This window comes from Callithrix jacchus, chromosome 6 (genome assembly GCF_049354715.1).
Source record: "Callithrix jacchus isolate 240 chromosome 6, calJac240_pri, whole genome shotgun sequence".
Taxonomy (NCBI): domain Eukaryota; kingdom Metazoa; phylum Chordata; class Mammalia; order Primates; family Cebidae; genus Callithrix; species Callithrix jacchus.
This window is the reverse complement of record NC_133507.1, coordinates 71,121,707-71,137,028: the sequence shown is the minus strand read 5'-3', so window position 1 is coordinate 71,137,028 and position 15,322 is coordinate 71,121,707. Positions and strand designations below refer to the sequence as shown.

The 15,322-nt window shown below is 44.6% G+C and overlaps 1 pseudogene; it reads left to right on the top strand.

Moving 5' to 3' along the window:
• Positions 1–13,592: 13,592 nt before the first annotated feature.
• Positions 13,593–14,588, top strand: LOC128932473 (heterogeneous nuclear ribonucleoprotein A1 pseudogene; annotated as a pseudogene).
• The last annotated feature ends 734 nt before the right edge of the window (positions 14,589–15,322 follow it).

The window sequence follows — 15,322 nt, the reverse complement described above, 5'->3', positions numbered from 1 at the left end:
AGCCCAGGAGTTGGAGAGCATCTTGGGCAATATAGTGAAACCCCCATCTCTACAAAATACTTTTTAAAAAATCAGCCAGGCATTGTGGTGTGTGCCTGTAGTCTCAGCTATCTGGGAGACTGTTGTGGGAGGATCACCTAAGCCCAGGAAGTTGAGGCTGCAGTGAGCTGTGATTGTGCCAGTGCAGAGGGATTTTTTTTCCTCACTCCAGACTGGACAAGAGTGAGAGCCTGTCTTACAAAAAAAAGAAAAAAAGAACTAGTTGCATTGGATGAGGGCCCCCCATTCCAATGTGACCTCATCATCTTAACTAATTCCATCTGCAAAATCCCTATTTCCAAGTAAGACCACATTCTGAGGTACCGAGGGATAGGATTTCAACATATCTTTTTGAGGGGGACACAATGTAACCCATACCAGTGACCCTGGGCAAGTGTTTCCTCATCCACAGAATGGGGATAACAATAGTACCAACCTCTGAGGATCAATGAGTTAATAAATACATAAAACTCTCAAAGCAGTGCACTGAATGTAGTAAGTGCCATTTAGGAATTTGCCATTATTTTATTTTACATGCTGGCTATGAACGACTATGTTGGTTTCACGCCCCACATTTTCAAGAACATTGCTCTTGAAATGTTCTTGAATGTAGGAGTACCTGACCCACTGCCCACACAGTATGATTCCAACATGGTTTCTGCGGCCTTCATGACTGGCCTCTGCTGACCACTTAGCCTCCTTTGTCCCAGTCTCCCCTCCCACACTTAACTCATAATCACTTCTGTTCCCAGGGTTTCATTCAGTCTCTCATTCTACTTCTGTGCCCGATCATCTGGAAAACACCTAGTTTATCCTTCAGATCTCAGACAAACAGCACCCCCTCCAGAAAGTCTTTCTTCACCACCAATTATGAGCTACTGCCCTTCAGTTCTTGCTACAAAGCTCATAGATGCTGTAATATAAACACCAGTTTGCTTGTCTGTAACCTTCTATACTGTAAGCTCTCTAGGATGGCATCTGACTTATTAACTCCTATATGCCCAACACCAGATACAGTACCTGGAACAGCTACCCAGTTGCCTACCCAACAGCTATATTTTCCCTTTTTCTTTACCTAATTTCTTTTCTAGTACCAGCAACTTCAGAAGACCAAGAGAGGTCTAAGGTTGATTCATGATTGGTCTGTTCCAAGCATGGAAACCTATTCACCCTCCCAGAGGCTGACTTAGGGATGGGCAATGTGACTCACTCTGGTCAGTGAGATGCAAGGGAAGGTCTGCTGGGATGATTTCTGAGAAACAGTTTCAGGAACATTTTAAAGAGACCCATCCCTGTCTCTGGGTGAGTGAGAGGCAGCTGTTCCTCAGCCGTGCTGAAAAGCACAAGGACAAGTATTCACCTGCTGAGGATGGCAGAGCCAAAATATGGAACGAACCCAAGTCCCTGATGATTCTGCTAAGACTTTGCGTCAGTCAGCACTGGGACCGCCCTGCTGCTTGATTTCTTGTGATGAGATAACACCTTTCCACTGCATTGCCTGTATAAGAATATTGTGATTATATCTCACTATAGAGATAATATTGTTTTCCTTGTTGTTTATTTAAGCAATGTGTTCTGTGACTTGCAGCTGAATATAACCTGACAGACACTCAGGAAATTTTGTTGAGGCCTGAATCGACACATGCGGCCTACGACTATATTCTCCTTAGCCATCTTAGAAAGAACAAAACTCAGGAGCCGCTTTTTGCAGCCCTTTCCTCCTCTCCTTGATGGGAATGAGTGACGGGAACGGAGAATATAGTCCTCCCTCTGCTTGCCAGAATGTCTGCTTCTTGCAGCCAGCATTTCACAGATGAATGCTGAAGAAAATGTCTTCGCTGCATCCAGGGAATTTCAAGTTCTTTCCTCCTGTTTCTGAGGGAAAACAAACAAACAAACAAACAAAAACTGTCTTTTTCTGCAGCAAAGCCCCCGGAATTGGCTGTGTAAAGGGCTTGTGAACTGGGAATCATGTGCCCTCTAGTGGTCATCTGTAGGAAGTCCCAACCAGATGGTCATTTCCACAGAAAACAGCAGGAGGAACCAGTACAGAGTGTGGGAGACAGAAGAGAATGCTTGCCGGGCGCGGTGGCTCACGCCGAGACGGGTGGATCACGAGGTGAGAATTTCAAGACTGGCCTGGCCAAGATAGTGAAACACCCATCTCTACTAAAAATACAAAAATCAGCCGGGCATGGTGGCTAGCACCTGTAATCCCAGCTACTTGGGAAGCTGAGGCAGGAAAATTGCTTGAACCCAGGCAGCAGCGATTGCAGTAAGCCGAGATCGCACCACTGCACTCCGGCCTGGAACACAGAGTAAGACTCTATCTCAAAAAAAAAAAAAAAAAAAAAAAAAAAAAAAAAAAAAGGTGCCTCTGAATACCCACATACTAATCTGTAACGGTGGAAAGCCATTTGCTTTTGAATTTTATTGAAAATGCCAAATCCAGGTCGTGAATGTTGAAATGAACGTCTAAGCGGTGCACAAATCCTCACAGGTCTTACTGAGGCTTCCCAGGATTAGCTTCCCAACACTGAGCTCCTATGGCTTGATTGGGTTTGCAAAGCAAGGAGGCCGAGCTGGAGAAAATCCACTTGCCAGAATTCCTCCTGGGAATGGAAAGCTGTTTCTGATAGGGAAGTATTTGGTAAGAAGCTGAGACCTGTGTGGACAGAACGGTCTAGGGTTTGTTTTTGTTTGGTTGGTTTTTGTTTTGTCTGTTGTTTTTGAGATGGAGTCTTGCTCTGTCGTCCACTAGAGTGCAGTGGTGCAATCTCAGCTCACTGCAACCTCCACTTCCCAGATTCAAGCCATTCTCCCACCTCAGCCTCCCAAGTAGCTGGAATTACAGGTGTGCACCACCGCACCTGGCTAATGTTTGTATTTTTAATAAAGACGGGGTTTCACCATGTTGACCAGGCTGGTCTTAAACTCCTGACCTCAGATGATCTGCCTGCCTTGGCCTCCCAAAGTTCTGGGATTACAGGTATGAGCCACTGTGCCTGGCCTAGGGTTTATTTTTTAAATTGCTGCCTGAGAAAGGGAAGATGAAGATGAAAGAAAAAGTAAGAAAGCCAGATGAAAGAAGGATGCCCACTCTCCATGTGTGAGCTCCCCACCACAGCCCCTACCAAGCCTTCACATTCATGTCCACTGCCCACCTGTGCATAAGGGGGTCCTTTGGGGCACCTCAAAGAGACGCTGAGCTCTGTGTCAGGGCTGATGCAAGGGGGGAAATAGCACATGAGCACAGGAGTGGGGTGGCCTAGAGAAGCACAAGGAGGGAAGCCCCCAGAGGTCCCAGGTAGCATGGAAGGGATGAGACCATGATTGGGTGGGGCCAAGGTGAACCAGATCATTTTTGGGAAGTGGAACCCTAGCTGTCAATGTTACACAGCCATAAACATGGCTACAATTGATGGTTAGGCTTGCGTTTTCAGAGACAAGCAAACTTAACAGCAACTATGGCCTCAATGCCAACATTTATGTGATGATAACAATAAGACAGCTTGATAAAGGTCCATACCAACTCCAAAATAAAGAACATGACTTTGGGAATCAGGGACAGAGCCTGTGATCTTCAAACAGTGAAGTAAGCTGCAGAAACTCCTTTGGGTTTCATTACCTAAATTTTCTAAGCAGTGAGAAGGGCGGACAAACAGAGAAGACAGACCCAGATGAGCAACCTGAGGTTCAGAGATATGTATGTTGGAACTCAACAGATAAGTAGCAGAGAAAGACTCAAACTCAGGTCTTTCAAAGCAGATCTCACATTCATCTCACGTGTTATGCTGCCTCCCCTGCATAACAAGCCTATTTTTTTTTAATGATGAAATACAGTTGTCCCCCTTATCTGCCCACACAGGTGGGCAGTGGACACAAATGTGAAGGCCTGGTAGAGGCTGTGGTGGGGCAGGCTCTGGGAGAGCTCACACGTGGAGAGTGGGCATCCTTCTTTCATCTGACTTTCTTTTTCTTTCATCTTCATCTTCCCTTTCTCAGGTAGCAATTTAAAAAACACACCCCAGGCCAGGTTTATTATTAAACCCTAGGCCATGTTATTACTACATGAATGTTGGCGTTGAGGCGAGAGTTGCTGTTAAGTTTGCTTATTGTCTCTGAAAACGCAAGCCTAACCATCTATTTTAGCCATGTTTATGGCTGTGTAACATTGGCAGCTGGGGTTCCACTTCCCAAAAGAGATCTGGTTCACCTTGGCCCCACCCAATCATGGTCTCATCCCTTCCATGCTACCTGGGACCTCTGGGGGCTTCCCTCCTTGCTTCCCATGGTTCCAGTTATAAAATAAACTGAACCCTGGCCTAGGGTTTATTTTTTAAATTGCTGCCTGAGAAAGGGAAGATGGAGATGAAAGAAAAAGCCAGATGAAAGAAGGATGCCCACTCTCCATGTGTGAGCTCCCCACCACAGCCCCTACCAAGCCTTCACATTCGTGTCCACTGCCCATCCGTGCATAAGGGGGTCCTTTGGGGCACCTCAAAGAGGCGCTGAGCTCTGTGTCAGGGCTGATGCAAGGGGGGAAATAGCACATGAGCACAGTAGTGGGGTGGCCTAGAGGGTCTGAAAGTGTTAAGTGGAACCTTCCACTTAACAAGGGTCTGAAAGTGTTAAGTGGAACCTTCCAAAAAGAATTCATCTGTTTTGAATCGTTTGCCGTTCTGAGCAGCGTGATCAAAGCTTACACAATCCTGCTCTGTCCTACCCAGGACAGGAATCATCCCTTTGTCCACCCTGTCCATGCTGTTCACACTTCTAAGTTAGTCACTTAGAAGCCTTCTTCTTAGTAGATCGACTACCCCCACATCACACTGCACGTGTTCAAAGAGGCCTTATTTTACTTCATAATGGCCTCAAAGCACAAAGGTAGTGATGCTGGCGTATTGTGGTAACTGTTCTATTTGATTATTAGTTATTGTTATCTCTTACTGTTCCTAGTTTATACATGAAACTTTATCATAGGTACATATGTATAGCAAAAGACATAATATAGAGAAAGTTCAGGCATCCACTGGGGGTCTGGGAATGTATCCCCCACAGATAAAGGAGACTATTGTGACTTCAGTTAAGAAAAGCTCATAGTCAAATGCTTCTCTCTGACTTAATGTACTGCCCATCTATTGGTACTAGAAAAGTCAGTCTTATAACAGACTGAAAACTGCCAACACATCTAAAAAATATTTAGCTTTTTGTCTAAGGATGGGACCCAACTGACCCAATAAAACCTGAATAAAGAACATAGAACTGCTCTGCCCCATATCCTTCACGTGTGCCTGCGAGCAAATCTTATATTCCTTCCCACTGAGACTTCTGTCTTTTAAAATATTCCAGGTATGTGGATTCATAGCATGTGGCATCAGACATGTGGATGCATTGCGAGTAGGATGAGATTGTATTTATCTTTGCCTTGCTGGGCTTAGCACTTTGTGGTGTCTTTTGGTAAATGGGAGGTGGCCAATGTTCTCACACGGGCAGCAGGAAGAATTCATACGCTCCTCTAATTTTACAGCGTCAGACAACAAATGAAAAGGAAGGGCTTAGTCATGCAGGGGCACACTCACCTCATCACTACATGACAGCGCAGCACCCTAGACTCACAGCTTCCCGTAAGCCTTGCATTTGTTGCGTGAGTATTCATTCGGATGCCACCGAATGCCATTTCTATGATCTGGACTGACATTTCTTTTTTGCAGACCCAATAAAGACCATTTGGAGTCATTTGCCTTGTTTCTTCAATACAAGAAAGACTGGGATTTACACAGCCTCTTTTCTCCAAAGAGCTCAGCATGCTTGCCCATCTGGTGCCTCACTTGTCTTGCTTTCTTCGCTGTGAAGTCAATAAAGTGTGTTATGCTAGTGTTGGGGCCAGGGAAGGTGAGTGTGTAGGCTTATTCCTGCTTGCCACCAGGGGGCCCCACTGTGCCCGCCTAGTAACACATTCCTGGGCACCCATTGCCCACCTACGAGGTGGCCAGTCCACATTCTGCAGGCACCAGAGGCTCTCTGCCCACACGCAATGTCAGTCTGCAACTGCCAAGTCTAACACAAAGAGACACGTGAACGGAGAATTATGATATAGCGTGATAAGAGGTAGGCTGCAGGGATGGGTTAGATTTGGGTGTGGGTCAGAGTTAGGCACAAAAGGAAGTTACTGAAGGGTTTAAAAAGTAAAGCTTCAGCGCAAATTGTAGTAAATGAAATAATTGGAAAAACAGCGTTAACTCCTTTTTAATTAGTTAAATTAATTAAATCTGACTTTCTACTCACCAAAATGTATCCTATATGTTTTCAAAGCTTGATTGACAAGTTTGCTGGAAAGACCAAACAACTTTTTGCTTAATGATTACAAAATAAGTAGAAACTATGCACCTTCTCCAAGAAAGCAAAGCCTCAGATAACAGGACTGTGGAGGGATTGTAACCCTCATACATTGCCAGTGTGAGTGAAAAATGACTCAGATGCTATGGAAAGTAGTTTGATGGTTCCTCCAAAAGTTAAAGAGAGAGTTAGCACATTACCCAGCACACATACCCAAAAGAATTGAGAACAGGTGCTCAGACAAATCCCTATACACAAACGTTTATAGCGGCATTATTCACAAGAGTCAAAGATATAAACAGCCCAAATGTCCATCAATGAATGAAGACATAAGCAAATTGTGGCCATATACATACAGTGGAATATTATGCAGCCATAAAAAGAACTGAAGTACTGATACACACATGAACCTGTAGACTGTTATGCTAAGTGAGAGAAGCTAGACTCAAAAGGTTACACATCAGATAACCCCATGTATATGAATTATCCAGATTATGCAAATCCATAGAGACAGAATGTGGATTAGCGGTTGCCAGAGGCTAGGGAGTGTGTTGAATGGTGAGGGCGGGGGTGACTGCTTAATGAGTATGGGGTTCTATTTTGGGATACTGGGAATGTTTTGGAACTAAACAGAGATGGTAGTACACTCACACTGTGAATGTACTAAATGCCATGGCATTGTTCACGCTAGTTAATTTCATTATGTGAATTGCACCTCTGTAATTTGTTTTCCTGGTTCCTGCAAACCAGGAAGCTTTTGAAGTAAAGCTTCAGTCAAGAGGTACGTGGGAGCAGGAGGACAGCAAGATCTTGACAGATGGCCTAGGGGAGGGCATTTGAGTCAGAGACAGCATTGTAAGAAGAACACACCCTGAATTGGGCAAATCAGGCTGTGGGGGCACATGATAGACTTGGGGTCAGAGAGGGCTCTACTAAGGGGTAGAGAATTAGATGGCATGTCATTCTTAAATATATCTTCACTAAGTCTGTGTGTCCCGTGAAAGTTAATTTCAAATGTTTGGATAACTGGCCGAGTGGGGAGAGGAGCTGCCAGCCAGGGGCCACCTCAGAACCCCACAGAGCAGACCAGGCCCCACCTGAGGCCAGGACCAAGATATATGTCTGACACTCTCTGTTCTAGGTCCATCACTCTTTGAAAAATGAAGAATCAAAACCCCAGCCTTCTACTCTACAGGGCAGGGTGCAGTCATCTGTACTGGGGAAACTTCTCAGACCTTTAAGGTACACCCCGGCCACAGGTTCTCAATCTTTATTATTATCACACATTTTCAAAATGAAAGAAAGGCTATTATGAAATAAAACTTCAAACCAACTTGAAAAATAACTAAACAACTGGCCGGGCATGGTGGCTCATGCCTGTAATCCCAACACTTTGGGAGGCTGAGGTGGGCAGGTTACCTGAGGTCAGGAGTTCGAGACCAGCCTGGCCAAAATGGCAAAACTCCACCTTTACTAAAAATACAAAAATTAGCCGGGCATGGTGGTGGGCACCTGTAATCCCAGCTACTCGGGAGACTAAGGCAGGAATCACTTGAACCTGAAAGGTGGAGGTTGCAGTAAGCTGAGATCACACCACTCCAGCCTGGGTGACAGAGTGAGATCCTATCTAAAAAAAAACTAAACAACTACTAATCACCAAATTTGAGATACTTTATGTCTTAATATTCGAAGAAGACCTACTCAGAGAACAATACCCAGAGAATCTTAAGAGAGTCCACCACACTCTTTCCAGATCAACACAGCATCAGGCCCTCAGCTCCAGTTGGTTCTTGCTTCCTCAAAGCTCTAGACCTGCCTCTGGCTCACTTTAGCACTTCTGGCCAGGCAGGTGGTGCTGATGTTGCAGTACACAGATCCAACATAAAGCTTTCTTATGGACCACATCGTGTTTCCCCAGTGTGACTATATTTGGAGGTAGAGCCTTTAAGGTGATAACTAAGCTTAAATGAGGTCACAAGGATGGGGCCACAACCAATAGGCCTGGTGTCCTTATAAGAAAGGGAAGAGGCATCAGAGAGCTTTCTTTTTCCTTGCATGTACAGAAGAAATGACATGTGAAGACATGGTGGCAAACTGCAAACCAGGAAGAGGGGCCAGAAAACAACCTTGATCTTAGACTTCCAGCTTCTAGAACTATGAGAAAATAAATTTCTGTTGTTTGTGCCACCTGGTCTGTGGTATTTTGTTACAGCAGCCCAAGCAGGTTAATACAAGCTTGTAAGAAACGCAGAATCTTAGGTCCCACCCAACCTAATGCATTTTAACAGTTGGATTTATGTGAGCATAGCAGTTTGAGAAGCACTGACCTAGAATAATGCTATGGCTAGATATGTCCCCAAAGTTTCATGTGTTACTTTATCTACTTTGTAACTTTATTCACTCTGTCACCCAGGCTGAAGTGCAGTGGCACAACCACGGCTCACTGCAACCTTGATCTCTTGCACTTAGGTGATTCTCCCACCTCAGCCTTCCAAGTAGTGGGGGCTGTAGGTATACACTACCATGCCCAACTAATTTTTTGTATTTTGGATAGAGATGGAGTTTTAGCATGTTTCCAGGCTCTTCTCAAACTCCTGGGCTCAAGTGATCCACCTGCCCTAGCCTCCAAAATACTGGGATTACAGGCCTGAGTCACCTTACCCAGCCTATGTTAGAAGCATAAATCCCAAATTCATATGTTGATGGAAGGTGGGGCCTTTGGAAGGTAATGAGAATTAGATAAGGTCATCAGGGTGGGGCCCCATAATGGACCTGGTGGTTTTGTAAGAAGAGAGATTGGCCTGAACTAGCGCACTTGCTCTGTCTCACCATGTGATCCTCTGCCTTGTTATGATGCAGCAAGAAGGTCCTCACAAGATGCCAGCACTATGATCTTAGACTTCCCAGCCTCTAGAACCATGAGCTACGTAAATCACCCAGTGTGTGGTATTCAGTTATAGCTACAGAAAGTGAACTAAGACAAATACCTACTGTCTTTAACCTCTGTTCTGCTTTCAATACAATAAAATGGGCCACTCACAAACCTCAGCTATACACCCATAAGAGCTAACAGACAAATTTGAACTATTTTTTTTTTTTAATGACAAGTATAAGGAACTACTATCCTAACCCAAAATCATGCACCTGGCATAGACGTCTGATGCTTTGTCTGCCCAGCACTCCTCTTCCTGCTGGAGAACTGCCCCATCCTATGTCATTCCCTCAGGGATAGTCATTCACAATGCTGCATCAGTGATGCACACCTACCTGTCCACAGGGGTGGATGTGTGGTCTTACGTGCCAGGCATCAAGCTGAGTGTGAGGGATACTGACCTGAAGAAGATGCAGTTCCTGCGTTCAAGTTACTAACAGTCTGGAAACTGGGGCTACTGCAGAGTCCAAGATATTAGCAAACACAGGGTGATACGTACATGCTGAAGCACTGAGCAAAGAGTTGTGAAAATACAGAGAGCAGGAGGAACCTAGAGAACAGAGGACAGGTAAAGACTTAAGAAAGGAGTTAGTATTTGAGAAGAATCTTAAAAAGAAGTTCCATATGAGGAATCAGCATGTGCAAAAACAAGGATTTGTGAAACAGTAAGGGTTTGTGGCCTGGCAAGTGCACTGGGATCCCACCAGAGGGTGAGCTTAAGGGGAGTGGTGGGAAGCAAGACTGCAGGACAGAGTGAATGATGTGAAAAGATCAAGTCCCGCCAAGGAGTTGGATTGAATCCTAGGCAGCAAGGAGGTAATGTAGGTTTCTGGGCAGAGAGGAGTGACAAGCAGATTTGTAATTTAATGCAATCCCTCTGGAGGTTAAATGGGATCATTAAGTGATGAACCCTTGGATGGCAGGAGTGTCTCCGGTACATGGTAGTGTTAATAAACATTTATTAAACTGGGAAATGCTGATAGTCTCAACAGAGGGAATAGGAAAAAAAGGAGCAATTCTGAAGGATATTTTTGAGCTAGAATCGATAGGACTTATCGAACAATTAGAGAGGAAGAAAAGGGAGGAATTAAAAATTCTTTAGTAGTTTCTCTCTTAAATGATAAGATGGGTGGAAATAAGAAATAGGTGAAGATAACAGTCATGCTTTTCAACATATTAGATTTGAGGGACCTGGGAATCCAGGGAACGAAGCAGGTCTGGCAGGTCTGATAGGTCAGGAGTTTAAGAATGGCTGTGGCAAAAGACAGGAAGGTCTGGAAGTCACCATCACAGAGATGCAGTTTACAAGAGAGGGTGTTCGTCAAGAGAATTAACCTGTAAAGAGCAAACAATTGTTCAAATCATGACTTTCCAAAGGAATATGTCAGACTCAAGTTCCTTTATAATCGTTACATATAAGATCAAAGCTCCCCCACCTACCCCCACATCCCCTACGTCCCTAAAATAGAATTGGCAAAATGCCTCCAAACCACAGGTAGGGATAAAGAAACCAAGACTCCAGCTACTTGACCCCCTTAGTGTGTCTGGGCCACAAACAAATCATAAGCTGTTGGAGATTCTGCCTGACAAGCAATGCTAGACCATTCAAAAGGAGAAATGGCATCAGCATCCACTAAAGCAGACAGCGTTTGAAGCACTTCTGCCAAACCCAGGGTCACTACTGAGCCAGGAGGCCTTCCAGTTTTTTCATTTCCAGCCAAACTGGCCATGTGCTGACTCTCCCTTGCCAGGAGTTCATGCCTGCGCCTCCATGGGTACCTGATAAGATGCTACAGTCCTTGTCGTGCACACATGCATGGGGGTTGGGGGTGAGAGGAGGCAGCAGTGGCCAGGGAGCTGGCAGCCCAGGGTCAGTTGTACCAGCAATTCTCAGCTAAACTTGGCTTAGTGGAGCTACAGAACCTCGTCTGAATACATACCTATCAGAAAGCCAATGACTTTTCTTGTTGTTACACTTTTTCTTTAAAAATGAAAAAAAAAACTAAATTAACATAGAAAAAGCTAATTGATGTGATCATTGATAAAGGCACATGGTATAGCTGTACGCATAATAAGACCTATTTGGTTTTTTCTAAGTATGTGAAGATGTGTGTGTGTGTGTGTGCACATGTGCGTATGTAGAACTTATCTGAACGGATACACACCCAGCACTGGAGAGCTGGGATGAGGAGGGAGAATGGGGGCTTTTACATTTCACATTTCTATATTGCTTGCGTTTGTTCTTTTTTTTTTTTTTTTACAAGAAACTTGTTAATTTTCAAGTAAAATTTTTTCAAAAGGCACCAGGCATATTAATCGGTCATAGAAGGGCAGCCCAATACTTAATAGATTTCTAAGGTCTGTGTGTGAACATGCATTGCTGAACAGTGTGGTTTTCAAGTAGATGGCTCCTACCAAGTCGGCACAAGTTCCTAATGACTGACTGAGCCAGAGTACGGCCTCCTGACGGCAGAGTCCGTCCCTCCCTTCCCCTTCCTTCCAGCCATCCTAGGTCAGGTAAGAACCTGTCTGGAGAATGTGTGCAGGAGAAAGGAGTCTCCACAATGGTGACTAGGAGAGTCACTGGCTGTAAAGACGCTTGTGAAATAAGGCCAGGCCTTGGATTGCCACCTTCACATTCATGGGGATGCGATGTTCTTTGCCCAGACAAACCCAGGCTTATCACACCCACACTATGCTAGTGTGGAAATGGTAACTAGGTCAACGATCAGCTCTAAAGCTGGCTTTTCGCAGGGTTGAAGGCAGGTGGATCCCTGTGTTGAGCTGGCTTCTCTCCCAGGTGAGAAGTGGGTTCCTGACTGGTTGGGGTGCCCTCCCTGCCAGGCTGAAGAAAGGCCAACAGGAGCATCAATACTGAGAGCCTCCTCAGAAAAAAAAAACAGAAGAAGCCAGGAAGATTCAGGAATAACTGGCTCAGAAAACACTTCCTAAAGGCAGAAGTAAAGGATTCTCATTTAGAAAACGTAAGCAAGAAATTAAGTATAACAAACACACAAATTAGTTTGAAAAACAACATACTCTATGTTGCGTTTTCGATGCTCTTTAAATAACAGGAAATTAAAAATGTGGACGCCAATGGCATGCAGCCATGTCCTGTGACTTCCATAGCTCTGCCACAAGAGCCCTGCCTGCCCAGGGCAGGAGAGACTCACAGGGAGGAGGTTGGGAAGCTTCCTCTCTCTGCCCACCCCCTGCCACCACCCCATCAAAAGGCAAGCCTACCATTCCCACCACTGCCACTCCACACTGTCCTTGTCCTCCCACTTGTTTTTTTTTTTTTTTTTTTTAATGTTTTTGTATACATATTTGCTTAGAATCTGTGAGTTTCTGGCCAGGTTGAGGTAACAGAAGGCTTTGATGAGTAGTTTATGTTGTCTAGACCCAAGGTTTGCTGCAAACAGTCTGGAGTAAAGTGGACAATCACAACTTTCTAAAAAGAGGTTAGGCATTTCTAATCCACCAAGTTTTTAAACATGTTTTCATTTTCTGGGAGCAAAGTTGAGTTATATTTGGCTACCAGGACACTATTCACAGCTATCATCACGGGAACGGAGTACAGACCACCAAAGACAAGTCCAACCCATTCATTCATGTAATGAATGGTACAGCTATCACATTCAAATGCCCCACACTCCAAGACAAGCTTACAAAATCTTTGTAAGGTACACGTGCTGTCAAAAATGCCAGGTAAGGCCGTGCATGGTCGCTCACACCTGTAGTCCACTTACAGGTGGGATATTTTATGTCTCCACTTATGTGAAGTACCTAGAGCGGTCAGATCTATAGAAGCATAGTAGAAGGGTCTAAAATGCCTAGCCTTGAGCAGCAGGGTCTAAACCCTGCAGGACTGAGACCCTGATAGGACCCATGAAAGGAGACCCAAGACCTGTTGAAAAAGAAAACATGCTCCTAGGAGTGGTCTGAATCCCTTCAGGCACTGGCTGAGTTGGTCTCAGTTATTTTGTTTGGACACTTGCAGTTGGGCCTTTTCCATGACTCCAATGATGACTCGCCTCCTTTTCCAAATCTTGCCACAAGCTGAAATATGTTGAATCCCCTGGCCTAGAGCCTCGCATATCCTTGCTAGGGACTCTGCTCACCTGGCCACACGCCCAACCCTGCCACCCATAATTACTACTCTTTATCTGAAACTCCTGCTAACTCTTTCCTGGATTATTGATGTCCCACTTGTCTCTGTAATTTAGAGAGTAAAACCCTTGAACAAAGACTATTCAAAACTATGTCAACCACTTTTTTGCCCATGGACGCCACCTTAGAAGCATCGTTAAAGTCTCTCTTCTCCTTGCTGTCAGGGTCTCCGAAAGACCTCGAACAGCTGAGGAATCTTTTCATTGGAGGGTTGAGCTTTGAAAGAACCAATAAGAGAGCCTGAGGATCCATTCTGAGCAGTGGGGAATGCTCACAGACTGTGGTAATGAGAGATCCAAACACCAAGTGCTCCAGAGGCTTTGGGTTTGTCACCTATGCCAATGTGGAGGAGGTGGATGCAGCCAGGAATGCAAGGCCACACAAGGCGGATGGAAGAGTTGAGGAACCAAAGAGAACTATCTCAAGAGATGATTCTCAAAGACCAGGTACCCACTTAACTGTGAAAAGATATTTATTGGTGGCAGCAAAGAAGACACTGAAGAAAATCACCTACAAGATTATTTTGAACAGTGTGGAAAAATGGAAGTGATTGATATCATGACTGACCGAGGCAGTGGCAAGAAAAGGGGCCTTGCCTTTGTAACCTTTGACAGCCATGACCCCGTGGATAAGACTGTCATTCAGAAATACCATACTGTGAATGGCCACAGCTGTGAAGTTAGGAAAGCCCTGTCAGAGCAAGAGATGGCGAGTGCTTCACCCAGCCAAAGAGGTTATAGTGGTTCTGGAAACTTTGGTGGTGGGCGTGGAGGTGGTTTCGGTGAGAATGACAACTTTGTCGAGGAAACTTCAGTGGTCGTGGTGGCTTTGGTGGCAGCTGTGTGGTGGTAGATATGGTGGCAGTGGGGATGGCTAGAATGGATTTGGTAATAATGGAAGCAATTTTGGAGGTGGTAGAAGCCACAATGATTTTGGCAATTACAACAATCGGTATTCAAATTTTGGACCCACGAAGGGAGGAAACTTTGGAGGCAGAAGCTCTGGTCCCTGTGGTGGTGGCAGCCAATATTTTGCCAAGCCACAAAACCCAGGTAGCTATGGCGGTTCCAGTAGCAGCAGTAGCTATGGCAGTGGCAGAAGATTTTAATTAGGAAACAAAACTTAGCAGGAGAGGAGAGTCAGAGAAGTGACAGGGAAGCTACAGGTTACAACAGATTTGTGGACTCAGTCAAGCACATTGGTGGCAGGGCCTAGCTGCTACAAAGGAGACATGTTTTAGACAAATACTCATGTGTATGGGCAAAAAACTTGAGGACTGTATTTGTGACTAATTGTATAACAGGTTATTTTAGTTTCTGTTCTGTGGAAAGTGGAAAGCATTCCAACAAAGGGTTTTAAGGTAGACTTTTTTTTTTTTTTTTGCACCCAGGCTGTTGATTGTTAAATATAATAGTTTGATCATGACGCGGAATAAATGTCTTTTATTTTTTAATGTGCTGTGTAAAAATAAATAAATAAAAATGACTTCGGCTGACAGGCATTTATTAAGTACCTAACAGATGGAGAACAAGTATGAAGTTTGAGTTTGAGCAATCACTAGCCATCAATTGCATTAACAACTAACCAAACAGACATTTATGTGTGTAATTTACCCTACATGTAGGTGGAGTAGGTGGCCAGTGGAAACTTCCAAAGGCTTGCCCAAATTATTGTCTATCAGATTGTTTAATTTGGAACTGGCAGGGAAACCTGGGAAGCCAAACACACCCAATTGCCACCATTGAGGAGGCTCTTACTGACTGAGAATTGTCGGAGCCATCAGCAGTATTGTGATGTAGCTCAGGGAAGGTCACAGAGGGTCACTGCAATGGAATGTTTTTA